This window comes from Entelurus aequoreus, linkage group LG03, assembly GCF_033978785.1.
Source record: "Entelurus aequoreus isolate RoL-2023_Sb linkage group LG03, RoL_Eaeq_v1.1, whole genome shotgun sequence".
Taxonomy (NCBI): Eukaryota; Metazoa; Chordata; class Actinopteri; order Syngnathiformes; family Syngnathidae; genus Entelurus; species Entelurus aequoreus.
The window spans coordinates 21,005,650-21,022,718 of record NC_084733.1 but is presented as its reverse complement, the minus strand read 5'-3'; the positions used below and the strand labels follow the sequence as shown (position 1 = coordinate 21,022,718).

Genomic DNA, 17,069 nt, shown 5'->3' with positions numbered 1-17,069 from the left:
ATTAATTATGGAGTATATTGTAAATAAATTGAGAACAGGTAGTGAACACAAGTTTTCGCAACTGCAATGTAAAGGAAAAGGGGTAGGATTAAATAAACTCTGCTTTGTTAAAAAAGTTCAAGTTCCAATGATTGTCACACACACATTAGGTGTGGCGAAATTCCTACTCCTTTTCGAACATGTTGAATAGAGAAACTGGAAATTGTAATGTATCATGTTGTATGCATGCATGAATGTTCGAAATAAAGTCAAACTTGGTTTTTTTTTACATTCTAACTTGTGATAAGTGCTTATAAAATCAGCCAACAATGATGCTACTGGGAGTGATGAAGTCATTGTGTCTATTGCGCCCATAAAACCCACTATAAAACAGCAAGAAAGCGCCAACAATACTCCATTACATGTCATGACCTTACATTAAAAAAGTATTAGTGATATTGTTATTATAAGTACTAACGTTATGGGCCTACTTTTGGCCATAAACCGAGAAGTTGGTCACCGTTGACTGCCAACTCAGCCTCAGAAATGGCGAGAAAGACCCGAAAAGACGCTCGTTTGCACCCACCTTTTTTTTTTTTAACCCTTCGCGAGGATTATGGTTAATTCGCCATCCAAACGGGAACATGTGAACATCCCGTCAGTCGTCATCCCAGTGAGAGCAGACATTGTACAGTGTTTGTTTTATGTTGGTTCGCTCTCAAAAAGTCTGCCATGATTAGTAGTTGTTGTTGAAGGAAAAAGCGAATGTAACAGTGTGAAATAAATGTGCAGTATAGTTAAAATGAGGAAAAAAATATATATTACAGGCAATTGGTGGGGTGGTACTAAGAGGAGGACCAACAGACTGATGTAAGGCTTTTTGGCTGACATCACTTCAGCTCTAATTTCCTTAAAGAGAGCAAGTCAGACACAGGGTAGGCGGAGAACAAGGAAGCTGCGTGCACAGTGCAGGCGGACAACTAGACACTTCACATCTGGACTTACGTACTCAGTAGGAAATGGCTGCTCTAACTACGAGGTAAACTTTTTTTTTTTTTTAATATTCATTTTATTCATATGTCATGTTTATTTAAACAATACTGGTGCATACAGTCCCTAAAAGTCCTTAAAGTATACTATCAAAATCCTGCAGGCTTGATTAAAAAAACCACACCTGATCAATTCTAAGATAGACTATACTTTAAGCAGAATTAAACTAGTAAACCACCAGTTATTATCAAGTCTTATTATAGTTCATTACTGGTGATGTCGGCTTGACAATTTGACATAAAAGTATTGTACTTTTGTAAGGTTAGGCATTAGAATGGTTTGCCGAACCATTGTCGTTAGGGTATGGTTAGATTGGGTCAGCTTGAGACGGGGCTTAGTAAGGTTATGGTATGGTTAGGGTAACTTGGGGAACATGCTCTTTTTTCCATATCAGAATATGACGAAGCGTGTGAAGCGAGGAATGGCCAGTGTGTGGTTTGAACTTACAATGGTATGCAGAGGTATAGTTATAACAATTTTATAGGCAAATAATACTATTATATTACTATTATACTACTATCTGAAAACCATCCAATTTGATGGAGCTTGAGAGGTGCTGCAAAGAGGAATAGGCGCAACTGCCCAAAGATAGGTGTGCCAAGCTTGTGGCATCGTATTCAAAAAGCCTTTAGGCTGTAATTGCTGCCAAAGGTGTGTCAAGAATGTATTGAGCAAAGGCTTTCAAATAATTATGTACGTGTGACTTTTGTAGGGTTTTTTTTAATTTGCAAAAATAAAAAAAAGGTTGTTCGCATTGTCATTATGGGGCATTGTCTGTAAATTTTAAGGACAAAAATGAATGTATTTCCATTTTGGAATAAGGCTGTGACATAACAAAATGTGGAAAAAGTGAAGCTGTGTGAATATTTTCTGGATGCACTTTGTTACGTTCCCAGATGGCTCAGAGTCTAGGGATCGTAGGGGAACGCAACACACTTGTTGACTTTTATTCGTCACACAGTAGCGAAATTATGTGGTTGCAGTGCAGATTCAAAAAGACCACAAAAAAGCACCTAAGTAGTGCAAAAGTCACGAAAGTGTCCCCTCTTGCGCAGTCTTCAAGGGGTTTAAACCAAAAAGTCAAAACGCAAGAGCAAACATTAAAGAACTCAAAGGAGGACATAAAACAGCACAAAGCTGCTGCAACCAGCTGTCACTTTAGTGGTGGTATTTTACATACAGCAACAAAAGTAAAATGCAATGAAAAACTGAAAACGAATAATAAATAATAAATAATGCCTACTGTGCGCATTCGATTGCACCATGCAAAAATAAATAATAAAAAGACGATTAGTAAAACCAATCCATAGTCGTCCCTAAACGGAAGTTCAGATATTTTTGATATCTCCACCACATAATAAAAGAAAATACAACAAACACGGCATTGCAATACATATAAAACATAAATAATAATTAATTTAAGCAGTAATCTGGCTAAAAATATGTAGAATATCCATCCATCCTTTTATACCGCTTGTACCTTTTAGCCAGAGAGGACATGTAATCCCCCCCATCTGGTCCTTGGCCTGCCCCGGGGTCTCCTCTCAGTGGGACGTGCAACGAGGACCTCCCTTGGGAGACGCTCGTGAGGCATCCGCACGAGATGCCCGGACCACCTAAACTGGCTCCTTTTCAAGCTAAGGAGCAGCGGCTCTACTCCGAGTCTCTCTCGGGTGACTGAACTTCTCACCCTATGTCTAAGGGAGATGCCAGCCACCCTTCTGAGAAAACTCATTTTGGCCGCTTGTATTTTTCGGTTCTGGAAAATGCTTCAGGATCCCGCAGGAGGAAGTTCCTAATGTTGCTCTGAAGAGGGAAGTCTGGGGGTCTCTGCTGGAGCTGTTGTCCCCACGACCCGATTCCGGATAAGCGGTTGAAGATGGATGAATGAATGGATGGATGGATGTCCCTTTCGGGGTCGCGGGGGGTGCTGGAGCCTATCTCAGCTGCATTACGGTGTTAGGCGGGGTACACCCTGGACAAGTCGCCACCTCATCATTCTTTTAAAAAACTGTGGTACAATCACAACATCGCGCTTCAAATATCACGGCTACACTGCATTGCGGATTTGGTTTTTTTACATGTCCAAAGTGAAGAATAATTATTTTGATTCAATTGATCTTCAACATCAATAACACCATTTTGGTTTGAGTGACAAACAAACAAACAATGGCAATAAAAACTATTCTGATTCTTCTGATTCTGATACGCAATGTTACATCTGGAATGTTAAAATCACACCTCATGATTGTAGCTGCGACTGTCAAGTTGACCAAGTTCTGACTTAGAGGAATTACTCAGGATATGACATGTTTTAGTGACCGGGCGGCGGCTATAGCAATGATACTTGTAGGATCCTGAAAGGTTTTTGATAATTTGAGTGTTTTTCTGCAGATTACCGGAGCTGAACATCACAGACGCTTACAGTGACCAAAACTCCACAAATAAAACGCAGTGCATCGATTTAAAAGATTGGGATTGGCTCACCCGCTAGTTGGTCGCTAATTTTATAAATGTGTGGTTATCAATAACAGTTTTTTAATAGTTTTAATTTATTACGATAATACTAACCATCGGGAGTTTTATAGTGGTTATTATTATTATGGTTTATTGGTAGTACAAACGCCCATAGCTGCTGAAACCAACGGCGATTATTGAGGCTGGAAAAGACATTGAGCTCATTTTCATTCTTCGTTTTATTAATTTAGTTATGAATCATCGGCCCATGTCTAAGTAACGCAGGTCAGCCCAAAGCTTATTTTACATTATTAACTAGAAATCTATGAAAGTAAACAGTTATAGACAACAAAGCAGTCAGGTTCCCATTCCAACGTACTTACCAGAATATAAGAGTATACCAGAAAATGAGAAAACCTATGGACTTTTCCAAGACCCATTTTTGGAAAAATATTTTTTACGACAAAATAAAGACGAAAATAGACAACATTTTTGGTTTTGAATATAAGTGGAAATAACTGATAGATTGCAATACAACACATTTGTAATTTTTCTTGTAACTCCTCCCTGTTAGTTACCTTGCGCAACCTTTGACTCTGTTTACACTCCACATCAAATCTGATTTTTTTTTTGCCCTCAAGTGACACCGATCGGATAATTTTCAAATGCTCCAAAATGCTTTGAATCCGATATTTTTCCATTAGATTTGGCCCACATTAGGAGGTAGTCTGAAGCCGTTAGGAATCGGATCTTTTCAAATGTGACTGCAGTCTAAACGGCAATACGTCACGTTTGAGACTTTTGCGTCATCTTTGTTCGAGCTATGTATATGAGGTAAACCTTGCTTTACAGACTTTTTTGGGGGGAACAAAACAACGTCAGTCATTTCACAGGGCACACTTGTAAGTAGGTGGTGTGTGGCTTTTACAGTACATAGTTATGTTTAGTGCATGGTGTACATTAACAACAACCTAAGGCCACCACTGTTTAAAAGCTGTGCTCACTCAACAATCAACACACCTGGCGCTGATGAGAGCTCCACGTCCTTCTTAAGCCAGCGTGTCCTGCGTTACAGTGCCAGAACGTAGCTACTTCTACCAGTACAGAAAACCTTACACGTCTCTAGCTTCCTTGCCTATGTGCTTCCTCGCTCTTTGTGTTTTCCCTCCTTTGTGCTCATCGTGTCTTGTCTTGTGTCGTCATCCAGCAGCCCCTCGTCATTCCCTGGTTTCGAGCTGTTTGTCTCGTCTTCCCGGATCCCCTATGGACTTCTTGCTGCCTTCCCGGATCTTGACCTCACGCCTTCCCCCGGACAACGACGCCTCGCTCCAGCCCCTGACCACCTGCCCGTCCCCGGAACTCAGAGCCTGTCTTGCCCTTTCTGGACTTACGCATCGATCTCAATATGCACCTTCAACACCACCCGGTAACACTCTACATATAATTGCTTCACATAGTCACACTATATATATTTGGATTTATCACACACATCATTCTTGTATATTAATAAACACGCTGCAAGCTAAACGATGTCCCTGCCTCCATGCCGTCTCCTTCTCCACTGTACCGTTACAACTTTTATAAATTACCTTATTTAACTGGTGTTGTTTCTAATGTTGTGGTCAGTGAGTGGATGCTTGAATCCATGTTACATGCGTTACCTAACGATTTATGTGCCATTGTTTAGGTATTTGACTTTCCAAGCAATGAATTCAACTCTAATGGAAATGAGTTGAGTTGAGTTGAGTTTGAATTTATTTCGAACATGCAAGCACACAACATGATACATTACAATTTCCAGTTTCTCTTTTCAACATGTTCGAAAAGGAGTATGAAGAAGCAGATTTTATTTAATCATACCCCTTTTCTTTTACATAACAGTTGCTAAAACTTTTGTTCACTTCCTGTTCTCCATTTATCCACAATATACTCCATAAGTAATCACAATAAAAATAAATAAATAAATAATAATTGGTGAAGTAAGTTACATTTCATATGATGAGATAAGTAAGATGATCTAGTGGTTAGAGTGTCCGCCCTGAGATCGGTAGGTTGGAGTTCCATGGTTGATTATTCTTTCTCTGCTTATTACTGAGTTGTATCCATGGACAATGTTTGTCATAAAGTATTATGAACTTGTTTAAGAAATGTTCATATGCTTCATCAACCTCTTTTTCATTGTACACATTGTCCCAATCTTGCTTTTGTAGCTCAATTTTGAAAGCAATCATCCTCTTCTCTGTGCATAGTCTTCGAAAGGTCCCTTTGTCTTCCATGTTCTTCTTGTAGTTTCCATTATTATTGTAAAAACTGGCAGATGATCACTAACGTCGGTTATAAGTAGACCACTTGTAGTGTTATTATCAAAATCATTGGTAAAAATATTATCAATAAGCGTGGCACAGTGTCCTGTGATTCTGCTTGGCTTTGTGATTTTAGGATATAAACTGATGCTGTACATTGTATCAATGAAGTCATCAATAGACTTGCTTGTTAGGGTTCAATGAGTCAATATTAAAGTCACCACATAAGAAAACTATTCTTTGACCATTGTCCATGTAAGTTGCCTTGATCCATTCTTCAAATGTTTCTATACTTGACTTAGGTGATCTAAATACACAACTGATAAATATGTTTTTGCTTTTTTCCGGACATATTTCAATGGTTATACATTCTAAGATATTATCTATAGCAAATGACATGTTTTTAACCACTTTATAGTTCAGGTTCTTCATTACGTACACAGCTACTCCTCCTCCATTTTTGTTGGTTCTGTTGATGTAGTTTAGTTCATATCCTTCCAGATCAAAATCTATTCCTTTTTTATCATCAATCCATGTTTCTGTGAAAGCAATCACTTTGAAGGGTGTGTTGATGTGTTCCAAAAAGTTCTTAATGTTGGTGTAGTTTGCATACAAGCTTCTGCTATTAAAATGAATAATTGACAATTTGTTATCACATGAAATGTTGCTATTATATTGATCATCTGGAGTTGTTCTGATTTTGCAGATCTTCTATATTTTGCTGCAGACTTTTCACATCTTGTTTGTGTTCTGTTGTTGCTTTTCTCAGATCTTTTTTCATTTCTTTAATTTCTTCTTTCATTTCTTTCATATCTTCTTTCCATCCAGCCATCATTTCTTTCCATCCAACCATCATTTCTTTCCATTCTTCTATCACTTCTTCTTTAAATTCTTGGAATAGTTTTTGTAGTATCCCTTCTTGATTCCCATCATGTCCTGTGTCCGGCCTCAAATCTTGTTCCCATTTGTGTTCTGTGTCAGCTGACCCCGAACGTTTCGGGATTTCAGTCTTTCCTTTAGCTTTTCGCATCGCGGCAGTCGCTGACGTCAGTGCCTCTTATGTCTTAACGGCAGTTACTTCTTTAGCGACTTGCGGCACTTTTAACTTGTTTTTTCAACAATTTCGTACCTTGCGCCGTTTTGTCAAAGACAACTTTTTTTTATATAATTAAACTGAAATATGCAGTATTTCACCCCACTGCCCAAAACATTCAGAAAGCAATGTTTGATGTGAAGTAATTACAGCCTTAAAAAGATCAATAATGCAGGACACCATTGATTTTAATTCATTATTATTTTTGAGTAATCCCAGTGAAAAGATAAATAAAATCCCATCAAATATATTTGGGATCCAAAAGGTGCCCCACTCATAAAGTGATACATTTTTATTACTTTTTTTTTTAACTTTCAACACTTAAGTTACCAGATCAACTTCAGATATATCTGTCGATTTTACGTTTGAACTATTATTTTTTGTTTTATGCTCTTTTGTCAAAGAAAACGTTGATGTTTTTGTATGGCAACCACACAATATATGCAATATTTTCCACATAAAGTGAAATATTTGAAATAATTGGAGCCTTGAATAGGTCAATAATTTATTATAATATTGATTTTTTTTTTTTTTTTTGAGCGATGGCAAAAAAAGAAAAATAAAGAAAGACATTTAAAAAAACAGCCAGCATGGCAGCTTTGTGTCAACGTTGCAACTTTTTCTCATTAGATTTCACCTCATTCCACTTTTTTTTTAAATGTTTTTTAATTAGATTTTTGCAATAGAATTTCCAGAATGCGGTAAACAATTAGCTGCGGGCCGCACTTTGGACACCCCTGGTGTACATTAACAACAACCTAAGACCACCACTGTTTAAAAGCACAATTGTTTATGAGATTATTATAAGTGAGTTACAACTACCAAAGTACAGAACCACAAAAAAATAAATAAGGACAAGTTTGCTCCAGAAGTTGAGTCAGCCTAAGAAGCAAGGTGGGAGTAAATGTGTGCAGAACATTAGGTAAAGTGGAAAAAGTTGCTAAGTGAAGGAAGTATGGTGTTCGGGACACTTTTATAAATTACCTTATTTAACGGGTGTTGTTTATAATGTTGTGTTCAGTGAGTGGATGCTTGAATCCACGGTACATGAGTTACGTAACGATTTATGTTCAATTGTTTAGGTATTTGACTTTCCAAGCTATGAATTAAGCTCTAAGGAAAATGTCCTGTGGAGTTCAAGTTTTTGTTTCTTTTTGTTTATTGTGGGACTAACACTCGACGGAAACACAAAGTACATAATCATCCAAAAGGATTTACCAACTGTGATGTTTTGATTGTGTTCCTTATCTCAAGCTACAACGGGGGAAAAGCAAGAAAAACAAACCATCCAGTGGAACGACAGGAAGTCTCATGTTTAATGGCGCCATTTCTGGAGAAACGAGTGAAAACCAACTTCTGAGAGACACCCTCTATGAGTCAAAGATCTGTTTAATTATTCATCAAATGTATTAGAGGCTTTTTTGAAGCATCTTAGCCACATGATTTAACGACCGCACTTTCTGTACTTTGTCGTGGTCATTCACTTCCGAAGTGGTTCTCACACATTATCAACGACTCCCAAACTGGAAATCGATGCTAACTTGAAAACAACATTTTGTTTCAGTGAGCATTAGCCCTAATGGTTGAATAGCAGCGTTGTTTGTCCAAATGTTAACTGCTGAGATCGATCACTAATGATCACGTTCATGCTTGACGATGGAGGAGCAGTGATGATTGAAAAGTGATGATACTTAGGAAGTAGAGGAGCAACGTTTTTTATATTTTCTCGATATTCGGTAAAACCCTCATGCTCGAGTTGTATGTACATTCTGACTGTCATGTAATTCAGCACAAAACAAACAAGTTTATTTCGTTTTTTTAAATGGTCTGTTTAGTTAAATTAGACACATTGAATAAGACACTCAGAATATACATGACGATACAAAATGTGGGATTTACAACACTGACTATGAACAATAAAACACTGAACATCGAGAATAAATCAACTTTGCTCCTCTACTGGCCAGAACAGCACCTTGATCGACATATTTTATAATCGAGCAAGAACAACAAAGATCCAACAAACACGGCGAAACATAAAATGCCAAGGGAACTCCACTCAAGATGATCTCCTGCTGGCCCCACTATGGACTGGACTCTCACACTATGAACAAGATCCACTATGGACTGGACTCTCACAATATTATGCTAGATCCACTCGACGTCCATTGCACCAGTCGCCCTGGGGGGGCGACTCATTGTCATCCCATTGGGTTGAGTTTTTTCTTGCTCTGATGTGGGATCTGAGCCGAGGATGTCGTTGTGGCTTGTGCAGCCCTTTGAGACACTCGTGATTTAGGGCTATATAAGCAAACTTTAATTGATTGATTGATTGAATGAAGGGTAATAACATCTACTGTACTTATTCGTAAAAATACCACTGTTCTGCAGAACTTTGTTGTAGGAATCTGCCTCCGTCAAACTCTCTATTAGGTATTTTTGCTCTGTAAACAACATGAAGCAGAAGTTCCTATGTCACTCAAAAGTGCAGATTTTTTTAACCATCAGATTTTAACCACCATTACTATCACTCGGACACGAGTGATAGTAATTTACTAGGCCTGCCTAGTAAATGCTCAATCATAAAACTAAAACTACTCAACTCTTGAAGACTGACAAAGGCGTAACAGAGAGGGAACACGACATCTTCAGTAGAGCTACATGGTCAATGTATAACACTCAGCATTTCTCAGGATTCTGTATGTAATCAATATTTCATTCATTTTATTGCCGATTTACCCAAACATGTTGTTCTTCAATCATCAAGAATCCCAAGAACATATCTCACAAAATGTGTTGACGTCTGACAATGATGGTTTGAACGGTACTTAGAGGAGGACCAACAGACTGATGTAAGGCTTTTTGGCTGACATCACTTCTGCTCTAATTTCCTTAAAGAGAGCAAGTCAGACGCAGGGTAGCCGGAGAATGGGGAAGCTCTTTGCACAGGGCAGGCGGACAACTAGACACTTCACGTGTGGACTTACGTACTCAGTAGGAAATGGCTGATCTAACTACGAGGTAAACGTTTTTGTTTTTTAATACATTTTATTCGTACGTCATGTTTATTTAAACAATACTGGTGCATACAGTCCCTAAAAGTCCTTAAAGTCTACTATCAAAATCGTTTTAGTATAGAAAAATCGTGCAGGCTTTATTAAAAAAAAATACACTTGATCAATTATAACATAGACTATACTTTATACAGAATTAAACTAGTAAACCACCAGTTATTATCAAGTATTATTATAGTTCATTACTGGTGATGTCGGCTTGACAATTTGACATAAAAGTATTATACTTTTGTAAGGTTAGGCATTAGAATGGTTCGCCGAACCATTGTCGTTAGGGTATGGGTCAGCTTGTTTTCACAGCCTTTGCTCAATACTTTGTGGATGCACCTTTCACAACAATTACAGCCTCAAGTCTTTTTTAATACAATTCTACAAGCTTTGCACATCTCTATTCGGGCAATTTTGTCCATTCCTCTTTGCCCATTCCACTTTGCAGCACCTCGCAAGCTCCATCAGGTTGGATGCGAACCATTGGGTTTTTTTACGCAGGATGTCTCTGTACTTTGCTGCATTCATCTTAGTCTAGTCAGGGAAGTGACCAAGAACCTGATGGTCAGTCTGTCGGAGCTACAGCATTCCTCTGGGGAGAGAGAAGAACCTACCGGAAGGTCAACCATCTCTGCAGCAAACCACCAATCAGGCCAGTGTGGTGTAGTGGCCAGGTGGAAGCCATTTCTTAGTAAAAAAGTTTGCCAAAATTCAACTGAAAGACTCTGACCATGAGAAAAAATGTCTCTGCAGCGACCATCCTTAAAGTGAAACATGGTGGTGGCAGCATCATGCTGTGGGGATGTTTTTCAGCAGCAGAATCTGGGATACAATTTAGGATAGATTAGAAATAGATAAATGCAGCAATGTACAGAAAACTTCTGGATGAAAACCCTCCAATTTGATGGAGCTTGAGAGGTGCTGCAAAGAGGAATAGGCGCAACTGCCCAAAGATAGGTGTGCCAAGATTGTGGTATCGTATTCAAAAAGACTTTAGGCTGTAATTGCTGCCAGAGGTGTTTCAAGAAAGTATTGAGCAAAGGCTTTCAAATAATTATGTAAATTTAACTTTTGTAGGTTTTTTTTTAATTTGCAAAAATAAAAAACAATTTTGTTCACATTGTCATTAAGGAGCATTGTCTGTAGAATTTTAAGGACAAAAATGAATTTATTTCATTTTGGAATAAGGCTGTGACATCACAAAATGTGGAAAAAGTGAAGCTGTGTGAATATTTTCTGGATGCACTTGTTGACTTTTATTCATCACACAGTAGCAAAATTATGTGGTTGCAGTGCAGATTCAAAAAGACTACAAAAAAGCACTTAAGTAGCGCAAAAGTAACGGAAGTGTCCCCTCTTACGAAGTCTTCAAGGGGTTTAAACCAAAAGCTAAAAACACACAAAAACAAGGGGAAACATTAAAGAACACAAGGAGGACATAAGACAGCACAAAGCAAATAATGCATTTTGAGCGCATCCTTTTGCACCATGCGTAGATAAATAATAAAAATAGGGTAAGTAAAACCAATCCATAGTCGTCCCTGAACGGAATTTCAGATATTTTTGATATCTCCACCACATAAAATTAAACAAACACGGCATTGTAATACATATAAAACATAAATAATAATTAATTTAAGCAGTAATCTGGCTAAAAATATGTAGAGTATCCATCCATCCTTCCATTTTCTATCGCTTGTCCCTTTCGGGGTCGCGGGACGTGCTGGAGCCTATCTCAGCTGCACACCCTGGACAAGTCGCCACCTCATCATTCTTTAAAAAAAAAACTGTGGTACAATCACAACATCGCGCTTCAAATGTCACGGCTTCACTGCATTGCGGATTAGATTTTTTTACATGTCCAGCCAAAGTGAAGAAGAATTATTTTGATTCAATTGATCTTCAACATCAATAACACCATTTTGGTTTGAGCGACAACGTAGGATACGCAATGTTAGATCTGGAATGCTAAGATCACACCTCATGATTGTAGCTGCGACTGTCAAGTTGACCAAGTTCTAACTTAGAGGAATCACTCAGGATATGACGTGGTATTTCCACATCGTGGACATGTTTTAGTCTATAGCAATGATACTTAGAGGGTGCTTGGCGGATCCTGAAGGTTTTTTTGCTAATCGGAGTGTTTTTCTGCAGATTACCGGACCTGAACATCACAAACGCTTACAGTGACCAAAACTCCACAAATGAAACGCAGTGCATTGATTTAAAGGATTGGGATTGGCTCAACCGCCGCCAGCCAGTCTACTTCTTCATCATCACGGCGCTGGGAATCGTGTTAAACGTCTTCGTGCTGCTGGTCTTCTGCCTCCACAAGAAGGCGTGCACGGTAGCCGAAATCTACCTCAGCAACCTGGCGGCCGCTGACCTTGTCCTGGTGTCTTGTCTGCCCTTCTGGGCCGTCAACATCAGCCAAGGTTTCAACTGGCCTTTTGGAGAGGCCCTTTGCAAAGTGGTCAATGCAGGCATCAAGATGAACGCTTACAGCAGCATCTACTTCCTTGTCCTGGTTAGCATTGATCGCTACCTGGCTCTGGTGCATCCGATGTCCTACGGGCGAATGCGTCGTCCCAAGTATGCCAAACTGGGATGTTTGCTGGTGTGGGGCTTGGGCTTGTTACTGAGCGCTTCAACGCTGATTTTCAGGACGGTGAAGTATTTTCCAAAGAATGACATTCGAGCTTGCCGCTTGCATTATCCGAGCGAAATGGTAGAGCTGGTCTGGGACGGGATGCTGATCACCTTTGGCTTCATCATCCCAATTTCCATCAATACATTCTGCACCATCACAATCATCCGGGCGCTAAAGAAACATTCACTTGCGAGGTCCAATGCCTAGAAAAGTGAGCAGAAGGCCACCACGCTGGTGCTGGTCGTCCTCGTAGCCTTCCTCATCTGCTGGGTGCCTTATCACTTCATCATCGCAATAAAAATGCTCCATGACACAAAAATTTTGGTAGGATGTGCCCTCGAAAATATTTTAGAAATTTGCACCCGGCTCTTTTCCTGCCTGGCTGCTTTCAACAGCGTCGTCAATCCTATCTTGTATGTCATTGTTGGGAAAAATTTCCGGAAAAAGGTTCAGGAAGTGTGCAAACAGTGTGCCGTCAGCACGGTGACGACCGCGTCTACTCGTTCGAACACTTCCGCAACACTGAAGACTTTCACGTAAGGGTGGTTTCAGGTACATGTAGGTCTTCTAAAATCCCTCAGGGGGATATTCCAGAATGACATTCCAAAACAGATACTCATCTCAGCCATGAAGCATTTTGGCATTCAAAGAACCACAGAGGAGGAACGCAACCTTACCAATCTAGTACAAAGTGCTAAACAATATTATCTATTAAAAGATGTCCAATTTTAGCAAGCTGACAGGCACAGCAACATTTCTGTTCCATGTTTTGGCAGTCACTTGTTGCTAGGCAGAATCTATGAGGCGGTTTTTTGTTGTATGTGTTTTAAGAATGAGCAAAGAAAGCTCACCAGGATGTTTCTTTGACAGCAGTGAAAGGACAACATATAAAAAATATCAAAATAAACATGACACATTTTGCATGTGATAACTATCTTAAATCTACATTAAACACATATCAGATTACACAGTCATGGCTAGTGACTTAAATATTTCTCTTTTAGCAATGTTTTTTTTTTTACATGTTTCTATTATTTAATCTGAATTTTTTATTTTTTTTTCATTTGGCCAAAATACATTTGTAATTCAGTTAAAACAATGGGTCACATGGTGGTTGTGTTTCTTCCCACATCCCAAAAACATGCATTTTAGGTTCATTGGAGACTATAAATCAGTTTAACCGGGGGCCACTGGAGGTAGAGTCCGGGGGGAGGCTGGGCCGCACAAAGTATTCACTTCACAATCACATTTTAACCACGTGACTAAATGTGTTACTTATTTCTACTCGCAGCTATCGTGACCCCAAGTTATGGTAGGCTTTAAGTTATTATAAATATAATGTAAACAGTTTTAATTTTGACACTTTTGAGTTCTCTCGTGATGGTCGGACACTTCCGCTCACTTAAAGGGGAAATGCTTTTTTGGGGGAATTTTGCCTAACTTTCTAAATCTTTATGTAACACATATGTTACATAACTTACTACACAAATTATTATTTATGTATTTATTTTTATTGTTATTAATTATGGAGTATTTTGTAAATAAATTGAGAACAGGAAGTGAACACAAGTTTTCGCAACTGCTATGTAAAGGAAAAGGGGTAGGATTAAATAAACTCTGCTTTGTTAAAAAAGTTAAAGTTCCAATGATTGTCACACACACATTAGGTGTGGCGAAATTCCTACTCCTTTTCGAACATGTTGAATAGAGAAACTGGAAATTGTAATGTATCATGTTGTATGCATGCATGCATTTTCGAAATAAAGTCAAACTTGTTTTTTTTACATTCTAACTTGTGATAAGTGCTTATAAAATCAGCCAACAATGATGCTACTGGGAGTGATGAAGTCATTGTGTCTATTGCGCCCATAAAACCCACTATAAAACAGCAAGAAAGCGCCAACAATACTCCATTACATGTCATGACCATACATTAAAAAAGTATTAGTGATATTGTTATTATAAGTACTAACGTTATGGGCCTACTTTTGGCCATAAACCGAGAAGTTGGTCACTGTTGACTGCCAACTCAGCCTCAGAAATGGCGAGAAAGACACGAAAAGACGCTCGTTTGCACCCACCTTTTTTTTTTTAACCCTTCGCGAGGATTATGGTTAATTCGCCATCCAAACGGGAAGATGTAAACATCCCATCAGTCGTCATCCCAGTGAGAGCAGACATTGTACAGTGTTTGTTTTATGTTGGTTCGCTCTCAAAAAGTCTGCCATGATTAGTAGTTGTTGAAGGAAAAAAGCGAATGTAACAATGTGAAATTAATGTGCTGTATAGTGAAAATGAGGAAAAATGTATATATTACAGGCAATTGGGGGGGTGGTACTAAGAGGAGGACCAACAGACGGATGTAAGGCTTTTTGGCTGACATCACTTCAGCTCTAATTTCCTTAAAGAGAGCAAGTCAGACACAGGGTAGGCGGAGAACAAGGAAGCTGCGTGCACAGTGCAGGCGGACAACTAGACACTTCACATCTGGACTTACGTACTCAGTAGGAAATGGCTGCTCTAACTACGAGGTAAACTTTTTATTTATTTTTAAAAACATTTTATTCATATGTCATGTTTATTTAAACAATACTGGTGCATACAGTCCCTAAAAGTCCTTAAAGTATACTATCAAAATCCTGCAGGCTTGATTAAAAAAACTACACCTGATCAATTTTAAGATAGACTATACTTTAAGCAGAATTAAACTAGTAAACCACCAGTTATTATCAAGTCTTATTATAGTTCATTACTGGTGATGTCGGCTTGACAATTTGACATAAAAGTATTGTACTTTTGTAAGGTTAGGCATTAGAATGGTTTGTCGTTAGGGTATGGTTAGATTGGGTCAGCTTAGTAAGGTTATGGTATGGTTAGGGTAACATGCTCTTTTTTCCATATCAGAATATGACGAAGCGTGTGTAGCACTTGGCTTCACTGTAACCATGGTGGGAGATGAGGAAAGGCCAGTGTGTGGTTTGAACTTACAATGGTATGCAGAGGTATAGTTATAACAATTTTATAGGCAAATTATACTATTATATTACTATTATACTACTATCTGAAAACCATCCAATTTGAGGAGGCGCTGCAAAGAGGAATAGGCGCAACTGCCCAAAGATAGGTGTGCCAAGCGTGACTGCAGTCTAAACGGCAATACGTCATATTTGAGACTTTTGCGTCATCTTTGTTCGAGCTATGTATATGAGGCAAACCTTGCTTTACAAACTTTTTTGGGGGGAACAAAACAACGTCAGTCATTTCACACGGCACACTCGTAAGTAGGTGGTGTGTGTCTTTTTTGTGCATGGCGTACATTAACAACAACCTAAGGCCACCACTGTTTAAAAGCTGTGCTCACTCAACAATCAACACACCTGGCGCTGATGAGAGCTCCACGTCCTTCTTAAGCCAGCGTGTCCTGCGTTCCAGTGCCAGAACGTAGCTACTTCTACCTGTACAGTAAGTCTTACACGTCTCTAGCTTCCTTGCCTATGTGCTTCCTTGCTCTTTGTGTTTCCCCTCCTTTGTGCTCATCGTGTCTTGTCTTGTGTCGTCATCCAGCAGCCCCTCGTCATTCCCTGGTTTCGAGCTGTTTGTCTCGTCTTCCCGGATCCCCTATGGACTTCCTGCTGCCTTCGCGGATCTCGACCTCACGCCTTCCCCCGGACAACGACGCCTCGCTCCAGCCCCTGACCACCTGCCCGTCCCCGGACCTCCGAGCCTGCCTTGCCCTTTCTGGACTTACGCATCTATCTCAATACGCACCTTCAACACCACCCGGTAACACTCTACATATAATCGCTTCACATAGTCACACGATATATATTTGGATTAATCACACACATCATTCTTGTATATTAATAAACACGCTGCAAGCTGAACGACATCCCTGCCTCCATGCCGTCTCCTTCTCCACTGTACCGTTACAACTTTTATAAATTACCTTATTTAACTGGTGTTGTTTCTAATGTTGTGGTCAGTGAGTGGATGCTTGAATCCATGTTACATGCGATACGTAACGATTTACAGTATGTGCCATTGTTTAGGTATTTGACTTTCCAAGCAATGAATTAAACTCTAATGGAAATGTCCTGTGGAGTTCAAGTTTTTGTTTCTTTTTGTTTATTGTGGGACTAACACTCGACTGACACACAAAGTACTTAATCATCCAATATGTTTTACCAACTGTGACGTTTAGATTGTGTTCCTTATCTCGAGCTACAACGGGGGAAAAGCAAGAAAAACAAACCATCCAGCGGAACGACAGGAAGTCTCATATTTAATGGCGCCATTTCTGGAGAAACGAGTGAAAACCAACTTCTGAGAGACACCCTCTATGAGTCAAAGATCTGTTTAATTATTCATCAATTGTATTAGAGACTTTTTCAAAGCATCTTTGCCACATGATTTCACGACCGCACTTTCTGTACTTTGTTGTGTCATTCACTTCCGAAGTGTTTCTCACACATTAT

At 39.2% G+C, this 17,069-nt stretch overlaps 1 long non-coding RNA gene and 1 pseudogene across 2 annotated transcripts; both read left to right on the top strand.

The window, feature by feature from the left end:
- The first annotated feature begins 556 nt into the window (after positions 1 to 556).
- LOC133646267 (uncharacterized) lies at positions 557 to 16,630 on the top strand. Of its 2 annotated transcripts, none has more exons than XR_009825264.1 (3): positions 557 to 1,371; positions 15,456 to 16,056; positions 16,159 to 16,630. It is a non-coding gene; the product is annotated as an uncharacterized LOC133646267 (long non-coding RNA). The 2 variants fall into 2 exon arrangements; XR_009825263.1 differs by lacking the exon at positions 557 to 1,371 and adding an exon at positions 14,269 to 15,125 and having other exon boundaries at positions 15,946 to 16,056.
- Positions 9,818 to 14,117, top strand: LOC133646265 (B2 bradykinin receptor-like; annotated as a pseudogene).
- Positions 16,631 to 17,069: the final 439 nt, after the last annotated feature.